Below are 11,616 nucleotides of genomic sequence, written 5' to 3' on the forward strand. Positions count from 1 at the left end.
TTCAGTTCTGAAGCCACTGTGGGGACCTTAGGCTTCGAGCCTGTCATACTGGCTGGGAAGACAATTGGATGTACTTCCTGCCTTGGTGCTTTGGGTTCTGCCATAGCTGGCTTCTTCTTCTTGGCCGCCATTCTGGGGTCGATTCCTGGTCGCCCCAGGGCCTTGCGCTTTTCAGCCTCATTGTATCCTTGGACACATTTAGTAGCAAGATCCTTCATGCGCTCACGAGAACCTTTGGCTTCTTCGCGTTTGGTTCGGAATGCTTCCTTAAGCTCATGCATCATGGTCTGGAAGTTCTGAATGTCTTCAACATTGAGCTTGGCCATGTGCTTCTTGAACTGAGCCTTTTCATAATCTATCTTATGCTTCAGTTCAACAATCTTCTGAGCTAGAGCCAGCTCAGCAGCAATGGCTCCATGGAAGGCGATGCTGAGGCCAATGGGAAGCTGAAGATCATCAAAGCTGACATTTGGGCTGTCAAACCACTCATAAATGAATGTGTTGATGATTTCAACATCAAAGAGAGGAAGGTTATTGAAGATTTCTGCCTCTTGCTTGCTCTTGATCAACTGCTCAAGAGCATCATCGCCAAGATTGTCGTCGCTGGACAGATCAATGGCGTCATTGCACAGAATAGCAGCAACGGTCAGTGCTTGGCTAGTGGGTCGCAAGGGCATATTCACTTTGGAGGGCTTGGAGATGCGTGACAAATCTTCAGACTGCACACTAAGTTCAGGAGGTGCAGTGGCCAGAGGCTTCGCCCGTGAGGCCTTTGGTGCTGGGGAAGGCTTCGAAGCTTGAGGTTTCTTCAGCTTCTTTGGCTTCGGTGGTGCAGGCGCTTTGTCAGAATCAGCGTCGTCTGCAGGTTCATCCACGGCAGTCCCTTGAACCATAATATAAGTGATGAGACCTTCTAGGTTGTAGAAGGGCCCAACAAGATTGGGTTCAGCTTCGCGTGTGCCATCGGCACAAGGAGCAGAGGGGCCTGGATTGAAGTCTAATCCCCACGACTTCTTGTTTTCTTTGGCCGAATTCTTGGCAAACTGGAAGTTGCGCTTGAACAGATTATCATCATGGCACCATAGTAATGAAGATGGGTTTGCATCTGCAGGCTGTGGTCCATGAACCATGCAAGGATAGAAGCCTTGTTCAATGGCTTCAGCTCTGGACTTGGGTTGAAGGTTTTTGTACAAGATGTCTCCCCAGGGTCACGAACCTGTACTTGAACCATTTCTCGGCCCAGTATCTTCGAATCCATTGGATTCGTGTCTTGCGCTGACCATGGCTTTCTTCGGGGTCAGTTTTGTACAGTTCATAAAGATCTTCGGGCAGGTCCATTGATGTACCCCCACAACACTGTCTGCTGCCCTTTCTTGTAGATTTCTCTTTTGCCATGAAGTTCAGACTGAAAGGCTTCAACACTGTCAAAGTCTTCCGTCTACTGGTTATACAGGAACTGGCTTCAGGAGAATTTATATGATGATGTAAGAATTCTGCAAATGAATGCCGACTATGAGAACCAAGGGATTCTCCCACGTACATGTACCTGTGACGGCATTAAGGTGCGAGTGAAGGGGAAGAGGTCATATGCATTCTCAGAAGATTTTGAAGATAAATCAGTTTAGAAGACATTGACTCATAGTGTGAAGACATTCACTCATAGATAGAGAGTTGGTTCCAGATTTGTACGAATCCACGAATTAGTACAAGTGAGGAATCTAACTACTTTGTGAAGCATAAGTGAACATACTAGGCATATTATGAGATGCAGTATGAAATAGATTCAACTTGTGTGAATAGAAACTGCTTGTGGTAGAAAATGATGAATCTATAGGACCAAATGGGCTGTAAAAAGGAGGTTTTATTTACCACATGAAGAACTACTAGACGGAGTGGGAGAGGAGGCCGAGCAGTTCGATCTTCCATGCCCTAACTTGGCGACGGAGGACACCTACGGTAACGGCAGAGAAGACGATGTCCGCAGCCGGCGTGAAGACGGCGTCGGTGAGGTCGCGGCAGCTAAGCGCTTCGTCACTGGCGTCGTCGAGGGCTAGCGGTGGTGCTAGGGTTTGTGTGAGAGTGGAAGAAGGGATAATGACTGTGGTGAGGCATGTATTTATAGGGATAGGGACGGCACAGTGTTATTACATAGGTGCCCTTGGCGCTTCACATATGAAGGACACGTGGCTATCATGCAACACATCAGAGGTTGTTCCATGTTCCCACGCACGCCTGGATTGTCGGGTGGTCGTTCCCACTTCTTCGGGTTTTAGGTGAAAGGATTTAGCATTGAAAACAGATTAATGTTTGTCTCTGTGTCTTCTGGTGACAAGGATGCAGAGAAAACATTTCGACAGTGTCAATAGAATGCATATTAGTTGGATAGATAGACTTAGAAAGAAGCAGAGAGGGGTTAGGGTCCGATCACATTCACTTAGTTCAAAAGATTCAGCAAGAAGCCATAGCTATAAGTGAATGTTGTAGAGGACAGAAACCAAATCAGTATGTTGAAGATAAACATGAGGACATTTTAACATTGAAGACAAACCAAATGCGAAGACTTTGCAAATGTAGCGCCATGAGAAAAACACTTCAAAGGGAAAAAATTTGGTGGTGGCAATACCCACCGTATAGGAAATATTAGACCCAGACACGGCGCACAATTATCGTGGCACTCCGAAGTCAAATTCCATGTTAATATATTCACACTCAGAATGTAAGTCTTCATTGATTGAAGATATACTTTACTTCATGTGTTGCACATCTAAGTCATCAACATGCTTAAGTGTTAGGATGTGTGCCTGATCACAGGACATTTGAGGATTCCAAGATATTTAGCTCACATCGTAACTTGCAAAACCTCTTCTCATCCAAGGGCTTGGTGAAGATATCTGCCAATTGCTCTTCAGTGTTGACGTGTATGATATCAATATCTTCCTTCATAACATGATCTCTGAGAAAGTGATGACGAATTTCAATGTGCTTTGTCTTCGAGTGCTGAACTGGGTTGTTGGCAATCTTGATGGCACTTTCGTTGTCGCAGTAGAGTGGCACTTGCTTCAGATGAATATCATAGTCTTTGAGTGTTTGCTTCATCCATAGAAGCTGAACGCAGCAAGATCCAGCAGCAATGTATTCAGATTCAGCAGTGGAGAGAGATACACAGTTCTGCTTCTTTGAAGACCAACATACAAGAGATCGCCCAGAAAATGACATGTGCCTGATGTAGACTTGCGATCCACCTTGTCACCAGCATAATCAGCATCCGAGAATCCAACTAGATCAAACTCTGAGCCCTTTGGATACCATAATCCTAGTGTTGGGGTGTGAGCCAAATATCTAAGAATTCGCTTCACAGCTAAGTGATGCGATTCCTTTGGTGCTGCTTGGAACCGGGCACACATGCAAACACTAAGCATGATATCTGGCCTAGATGCACATAAATAAAGCAAAGAACCAATCATGGAGTGGTATACCTTTTGATCGAACTCTTTACCATTGTCGTCGGGACCCAGATGGTGTTTGGCTGGCATTGGCATCATGTAGCCTTTGCAGTCTTGCATTCCAAATTTCTTCAGGCAATCTTTGAGTGTGTCATAACAAGCCCGAGGGGCTTGTTTGAGGCCATAGTGTGCCTTGTTGAGCTTGTACACCATGTCAGGATGTTTTGGATCTTCAAAGCCAGGCGGTTGTGCAACATACACTTCTTCTTCAATCTTGCTATTGAGAAAAGCGCTCTTCACATCCATTTGATATAGAAGAATGTTATGATGATTTGCATAGGCCAGCAGTATGCGTATATCTTCAAGCCTAGCCATATGAGCAAATGTTTCATCAAAGTCAATCCCTTCAACTTAAGTATATCCTTGAGCAATGAGACGAGCTTTGTTTCTGACAACTTGACCATGCTCATCTTGCTTGTTGCGATATATCCATTTAGTGCCTATTATATTGTGCTTACGAGGATCTGGACGCTTAACTAGTTCCCATACATTATTCAGCTCAAACTGTTGAAGCTCTTCTTGCATAGCTTGAATCCATTCAGGTTCCATGAAGGCTTCATCAACTTTCTTGGGTTCAGATATTGAGACGAATGTGAAGTGCCCACAGAAGTTTGCTAGCTGTGATGCCCTTGAACGAGTGAGTGGACCTGGTGCATTGATGCTATCAATTATCCTCTCAATATGTACTTCATTTGCAACACGAGGATGAATAGGACGAAGATTTTTCTCTTGCTGATCATTGTCATCGTTAGAAGGATTGTCTTCAGGCTGAGCATTGTCTTCAGGTTGATCAGGTGCAGAGATGATAAGTTCCTCTTCAGGCTGAGCTTCAGACGGTATGATTTCTCTAGTTCCCATAAGTTTGATTGATTCACTGGATGGAACTTCATCTAGCACATTTGGCAGGTGCTCTCTTTGCGAGCCATTAGTCTCATCGAACCGCACATCCACAATTTCAACCACTTTATAGTGAAAGAGGTTGAAGACTCTATAGGAGTGCGAATCCTTTCCATATCCAAGCATAAAACCTTCATGTGCTTTCGGTGCAAATTTTGAAGTGTGATGTGGATCCTTGATCCAGCACCTGGCACCAAATACTCTGAAGTAACTGACATTTGGCTTCTTACTAGTAAGGAGCTCATAGGATGTCTTGTTCAGAAGCTTGTGAAGATAAACACGGTTGATGATGTGGCATGCAATATCAATGGCTTTAGGCCAGAACTTTCTTGGAGTCTTGTATTCATCAAGCATCATCCGGGCCATCTCAATAAGTGTTCTGTTCTTACGTTCCACGACGCCATTCTGGTGGGGCGTGTACGGAGCTGAGAATTCATGTGTGATGCCCAAAGTATCAAGATAAGTTTCTAGGCCAGTGTTCTTGAATTTAGTGCCATTGTCACTTCTGATGTGCTTGATCTTGACGCCATAGTTGTTCATGGCTCGATTGGCGAAGCGTCTGAAGACATCCTGCACTTCAGTCTCGTAGAGGATTATATGCACCCAAGTATATCTTGAATAATCATCAACAATGACAAAGCCATAGAAACAAGCAGTAGTAGTAAGAGTTGAGTAATGAGTGGGACCGAAAAGGTCCATGTGGAGCAGTTCGAAGGGTTGAGTCATTGTCATGATTGTCTTTGATGGATGCTTGGCCCTCGTCATCTTTCCTGCTTCACAGGCACCGCATAAGTGATCCTTCTTGAACTTGACGTCCTCGATGCCTATGACATGCTTCTTCCTTACAAGAGTGTGCAAGTTCCTAATGCCAGCATGCCCTAGCCTCCGATGCCAGAGCCAGCATTCAGAAGCTTTTGCTAGAAGACATACGGCAAGTTGTGGTCCTGCTGAGAAATCTACCACGTACAAATCATCTTTACCCTTCAAAGACTAGAGACTTGTCAGATTCCATTAGAACAAGGCAACGATATTTTCCAAATATCACAATCATGTTTAAATCGCAAAGCATTGAGACAGACATTAAGTTGAAACCAAGGGATTCAACAAGCATTACTTTATCCATGTGTTGATCCCTTGAGATTGCAACTCTACCTAGACCCAATACCTTGCTTTTACCAGTGTCAGCAAATGTGATGTGACTTTTGTCAGATGGACGTAAAGTTGAGTCCATGAGAAGACTTCGCTTGCCAGTCATGTGATTAGTACACCCACTATCAACAATACATTCTAAAGCAGCTGGTGTCATACCCTACAGTGTAGTTAGGAGGATAGGCTTCACGAAGAGAATTCTGAAGCATAAACATTTGACGAGCAAGTGGATTATGAAAGCTTAGATCGAGGTTAGGACTGATAGGGCAAGTAGGAAGCAACTCAGGAACAAAATACATAATAAGACCATTTGGGCATTTGATCTTGCGCCCTACAAGATGTTTAAGGTCCCCAGTAATAGCTTCAGACGAATTTGATTCTCGGCTGGAGACCTTTCCCTGCAAAAGAGAGTTAAGCTTTCTTAGCCACCCACATTTTCAAGGGTGACTTCGAAGCAATGAGTCTAAGTGCAGCATCTGAGAACTTTGGCTTTGGAGCCCTAGCAAAAAGTCTTGCAGGTGGACAATAGTACTCATAAGAATAAGAAAAGTAGTTCTTGGTCTTATGAACATGGCGGTTTGATGAAACACGCTCATATTCATAGGCCTGAGTATGGCTTCCCTGCAAAACATTTGCATTAGTGCGACTCAGGTGAGTCATTTGTCTGTATGAAGCCTTTGGACCATATGAAGCCTGTGGTCTGGGGTTTGTCTTCTTCACTTGTGGTGTCATGACGACATTCACAGGAAGATTCTCCAACAACTTTTTCTGCACCCAGACTTTCTTCATAGGTGGCCCATTCCTGCAGTTAGTACCAATATACCTGGCAAACACCTCACCATTCTGATTCTTAAACAGTTTATAGTTTGCATCAAAGGATTCATCAATAACAATGGGATTAGCACAATTGAAGCCTGACAGGGTGGATGGATCCACTAAGGGTTCCTTTGCAGCAACCCATGTGGTTTTGGGGTACTGCTCAGGTTTCCAGTAAGAGCCATCAACATTCGTTTTCCTTTCGAACCCAAGACCCTCTTTCCTAGGGTTTCGGTTCAGGATCTGCCTTTTGAGAACATCACATTGTGTCTGATGCCCTTTGATACTTTTGTACATCCCTATTTCAAGCAATGTCTTCAACCTTGCATTTTCATCAGCAATAGCAGTGGTATCCTCAACAGAGGGGTTAGTTACCACATCAACAGTTGAAGATATTGCAGTAATAGCAGCAGTAGAACACCCAACAACAGAGGTAACATTGTCACGCTCAATGCATTTAATACATGGTGGTTCAAATCCTTCCTGAGCAGAACTGATTTGTTTGGCGTGAAGTGACTCGTTTTCCTTTTGAAGATCTTCATGAGCCACTCTCAATTTCTCAAGATCTTGCTTCCTTTGAAGATAATCATAGGAAAGCTTTTCATGAGTTGTTGAGAGCGTTTCATGACGACTTTCAAGTTCCTAATACTTAACATGAAGATTTTTTATGTCTTCAATTAAGGACTGAGATCAAGTCATTTTAGCGTCTAACAGGTCATCGCTTTTATCTAACAGTTTTTGAATATGTTCCATAACTTTCTGTTGTTCAGTTGCAATTTTAGCAAGTGTTTTGTAGCTGGGTTTGGAACCACAATCAGAGTCATCTTCACTTGATGTTTGATAGTGAGTAGTGTGTGTGTTTACCTTGGCACTGCGTGCCATGAAGTAGTAGGTGGGAGCGGAGTAGTCCTTGCCATTTGCATCGGTGTCGGTGATGAAGTCATTGTCTTTAGTGTTGAAGATGGACTTGGCAACGTATGCTGTAGCCAGACTTGCAACGCCAGAATTGGACTCCTCCTCAGACTCCACCTCCGCCTCTTTAGAAGCGGACTCCTCCTCTGAATCCATTTCCTTGCCCACGAACGCACGAGCCTTGCCAGATGAGCTCTTCTTGTGTGATGAAGACTTTGAGGAAGACTTGGAAGAAGACTTTGAGTATTTCTTTTTCTTTTGTCGTCAGAATCATACTCCTTGCTCTTCTTCTTCTTGTTCTCATTGTCCCACTGCGGACACTCAGAGATGTATTTGCTAGGTTTCGTGCACTTGTGGCATGTTCTCTTCTTGTAGTCATGAGCAGAAGCTTCATCATTCCTTGAGATTGATCGTGAAGACTTTCTGAAGCCTTTCTTCTTGGTGAATTTTTGGAACTTCTTCACAAGCATAGCAAGCTCCTTTCCAATGTCTTCAGGATCATTAGAATTGCTGTCAGATTCTTCTTCAGATGAGGTGACAGCTTTTGCCTTCAAGGCACGAGTTCGCCCATAGTTGGGACCGTAGATGTCTCTTTTCTCAGAAAGCTGAAACTCATGTGTGTTGAGCCTCTCAAGTATGTCAGATGGACCGAGTGTCTTGAAGTCAGGACGTTCTTGAATCTCAGGGCTAGGGTGTCAAATGAGCTGTCAAGTGATCTCAGGAGTGTCTTGACGACTTCATGCTTGGTGATCTCAGTAGCGCCGAGGGCTTGAAGCTCATTGGTGATGTTAGTGAGTCGATCAAACGTGAGCTGGACATTCCCGTTGTCGTTTGTCTTGAAGCGGTTGAAGAGGTTGCGAAGGACACTGATTCTCTGATCTCTCTGGGTTGACACGCCTTCGTTGACCTTGGAGAGCCAGTCCCAGACTAGCTTAGATGTTTCCAAAGCACTCACACGACCATACTGTCCTTTGGTCAGATGACCACAAATGATGTTCTTGGCAGTGGAGTCCAGTTGAACGAACTTCTTGACATCAGCAGCGGTGACACCTTCACCAGCCTTGGGAACGCCATTCTTGACAACATACCATAGGTCGACATCAATGGCTTCAAGATGCATGCACATCTTATTCTTCCAGTAGGGATATTCAGTTCCATCGAAGATTGGGCACGCAGTGGAGACTTTGGTTATCCCTGCAGTCGACATAGCTAAAACTCCAGGTGGTTAAACCGAATCACACAGAACAAGGGAGTACCTTGCTCTGATACCAATTGAAAGTGCTAGTGATCGACTAGAGGGGGGGTGAATAGCCGATTTTTATGAAAGTCTTCAAAACATGGAACTTTCAAAGACAAACAATAGAAATAAACCTATTATCATGCAGCAGAAGGTAGACTACACTAAGCAAGCCATAGTCAAGTATTCAATGAAGTGAAAGCACAACGACTAATAGCAGCCAGGCAGTATAGATCAGGTAGGAAGATAGTGTGAAGCCAATCAGAACAAGCAGTCACTCGTTGAAGACAAAAGATAATGCAATCATACAATGACTTCGCCAGGGCCAACAGTAAGTAAAGGAATGGGAAGGAGGAAACCAGTGACTCGTTGAAGACAATGATTTGTTGGAGCAATAAGACATGATCAAGAAGCTAAACAAAGCAAGAACAAGCTCATATCATGCATGGATTAACTACAACAACTTTGGCAAAATTGATTAACACGTAAACAATCTGCGAGGAACATTTTATAGCAAAAGTAGAGCAAGATTGAGTCATTCTAGGGCACTCCATAAATGCAAACAGGGACATGGATGGTTAGAGCATAACCATATGTCAAAATCATCCTTACTGAACATACTCAAAAGAGGTATGGATCACTCTGTAGCAACATGAATACATGGCATAAAAATAACAGCAGGGAAATGACTTGGTGAAATTCTAAGTCCCTGAAAACAGCAACATCACGAGAGCTACTTTGCATGCATGTGCTAGTCACCACATTGATCACAAAAATACATGGCACACACCACTGTGAAGAAGGCATGGCATAGCCCAAAACACATGTAGAGCTCATGCTCGTATACAGCACACAATAATCATGGCAAAAATGACAAATGCTCATAAACTGATAAGAATCAGGAACTAATATTTTATAGCACTCTTGAAACAGTCATTAGGGCATCAAGATGGACTCAAGCAAGCATGGTGCAATGGAACAAAATGAAGAGGACATCCAGATGAACAATTTGATATATGGCACGCACAAAATGGAGCTATGGATGAGGATTTATGGCATGTTGAACAGGGCTGTAAAATAATCACAGGAAAGGACTTGGTGGAAATTAGACCTTTGAGAAGTTGGACGAGGCGAAGCGGGATGGAACGGTGCGGGAAGGGGTGCGGTGTTTGGTTGCTCGAGCTGGTGGATCTAATTCCAGCTCGGATCCGACTCCGGCGGGCTCGGCTCCGGCGAGGCGCGTCGGAGGTCGGGAAGGACGGCGTGGCGAGGAGGAGACGGCGGCGCGGTGTTTGGGCGGCGGGGCGAGGTGCGGCGCGCGGCGCGGGCGAGGAGTGCGGAGGCGGTGGTGTAGGATCGAAAGTATGTCTAGAGGGGGGGTGATTAGACTTCTTGACCAAATAAAAACTTAACCTTTTCCCAATTTTAGTTCTTGGCAGATTTTAGCTATTGTAGGACAAGTCAAGCAATCATCACACAATTCAAGCAAGCATGCAAAGAGTATATTGGCAGCGGAAAGTAAAGCATGCAACTTGCAAGAATGTAAAGGGAAGGGTTTGGAGAATTCAAACGCAATTGGAGACACGGATGTTTTCCCGTGGTTCGATAGGTGGTGCTATCCTACATCCACGTTGATGGAGACTTCAACCCACGAAGGGTAACGGTTGCGCGAGTCTACGGAAGGCTCCACCCACAAAGGGTAACGGTTGCGCGAGTCCACGGAGGGCTCCACCCACGAAGGGTCCACGAAGAAGCAACCACCCACAAAGGGTCCACGAAGAAGCAACCTTGTCTATCCCACCATGGCCATCGCCCACGAAGGACTTGCCTCACTAGCGGTAGATCTTCACGAAGTAGGCGATCTCCTTGCCCTTACAAACTCCTTGGTTCAACTCCACAATCTTGTCGGAGGCTCCCAAGTGACACCTAGCCAATCTAGGAGACACCACTCTCCAAGAAGTAACAAATGGTGTGTAGGTAATGAACTCCTTGCTCTTGTGCTTCAAATGATAGTCTCCCCAACACTCAACTCTCTCTCATAGGATTTGGATCTGGTGGAAAGAAGATTTGAGTGGAAAGCAACTTGGGGAAGGCTAGAGATCAAGATTCATATGGTAGGAATGGAATATCTTGGTCTCAACACATGAGTAGGTGGTTCTCTCTCAGAACATATGAGTTGGAATTGTGTATGTGTTCTGATGGCTCTCTCCACGAATGAAGAGGAGGTGGAGGGGTATATATAGCCTCCACACAAAATCCAACCGTTACACAAAGTTTTCCAATCTCGGTGGGACCGAATCAAAAAACTCGGTCAGACCGAAAAGGTAAACCTAGTGACCGTTAGAGATTTTCGGTGGGACTGACATGCAACTCGGTAGGACCGATATGGTTAGGGTTTGGGCATAACGTAATCTCGGTGAGACCGATTACACAAACTCGGTGAGACCGATTTTGGTAATTAGCTAACCAGAGAGTTGGTCAGGCAAACTCGGTGGGACCGAGTTGCTCTTTCGGTGAGACCGAAAGGTTACAAAAAGGAAACACTGAATTTACATTGCAATCTCGGTGGGACCGATTCGCTCTTTCGGTGAGACCGAAAAGTTACGAAAGGGAAACAGAGAGTTTGCAATCCCATCTCGGTGAGACCGAGATCCCTATCGGTAGAACCGAATTGCTAGGGTTTGGCAGTGGCTTATGACAAATGAAACTCGGTGGCACCGGATAGAAAGAATCAGTAGGACCGAGTTTTTCTTAGGGTTTAGGTCATATGTGGAAGTGGGAAAGTAGTTGAGAGTTTTGGAGCATATCACTAAGCACATGAAGCAAGAGGCTCATTAAGAAACACCTCATCCCTCCTTGATAGTATTGGCTTTTCCTAAAGACTCAATGTGATCTTGGATCACTAAAATATAAAATGAAGAGTCTTGAGCTTTTGAGCTTGAGCCAATCCTTTGTCCTTAGCATTTTGAGGGTTCCACTTTCACATCCATGCCATGCCAATCATTGAGCTTTCCTGAAATAATCATCTTGGAATAGCATTAGCTCAATGAGCTATATGTTGTTATGAATTACCAAAACCACCTAGGGATAGCTGCACTTTCA

This window comes from Triticum dicoccoides, chromosome 3A (genome assembly GCF_002162155.2).
Source record: "Triticum dicoccoides isolate Atlit2015 ecotype Zavitan chromosome 3A, WEW_v2.0, whole genome shotgun sequence".
Lineage (NCBI taxonomy): Eukaryota > Viridiplantae > Streptophyta > Magnoliopsida > Poales > Poaceae > Triticum > Triticum dicoccoides.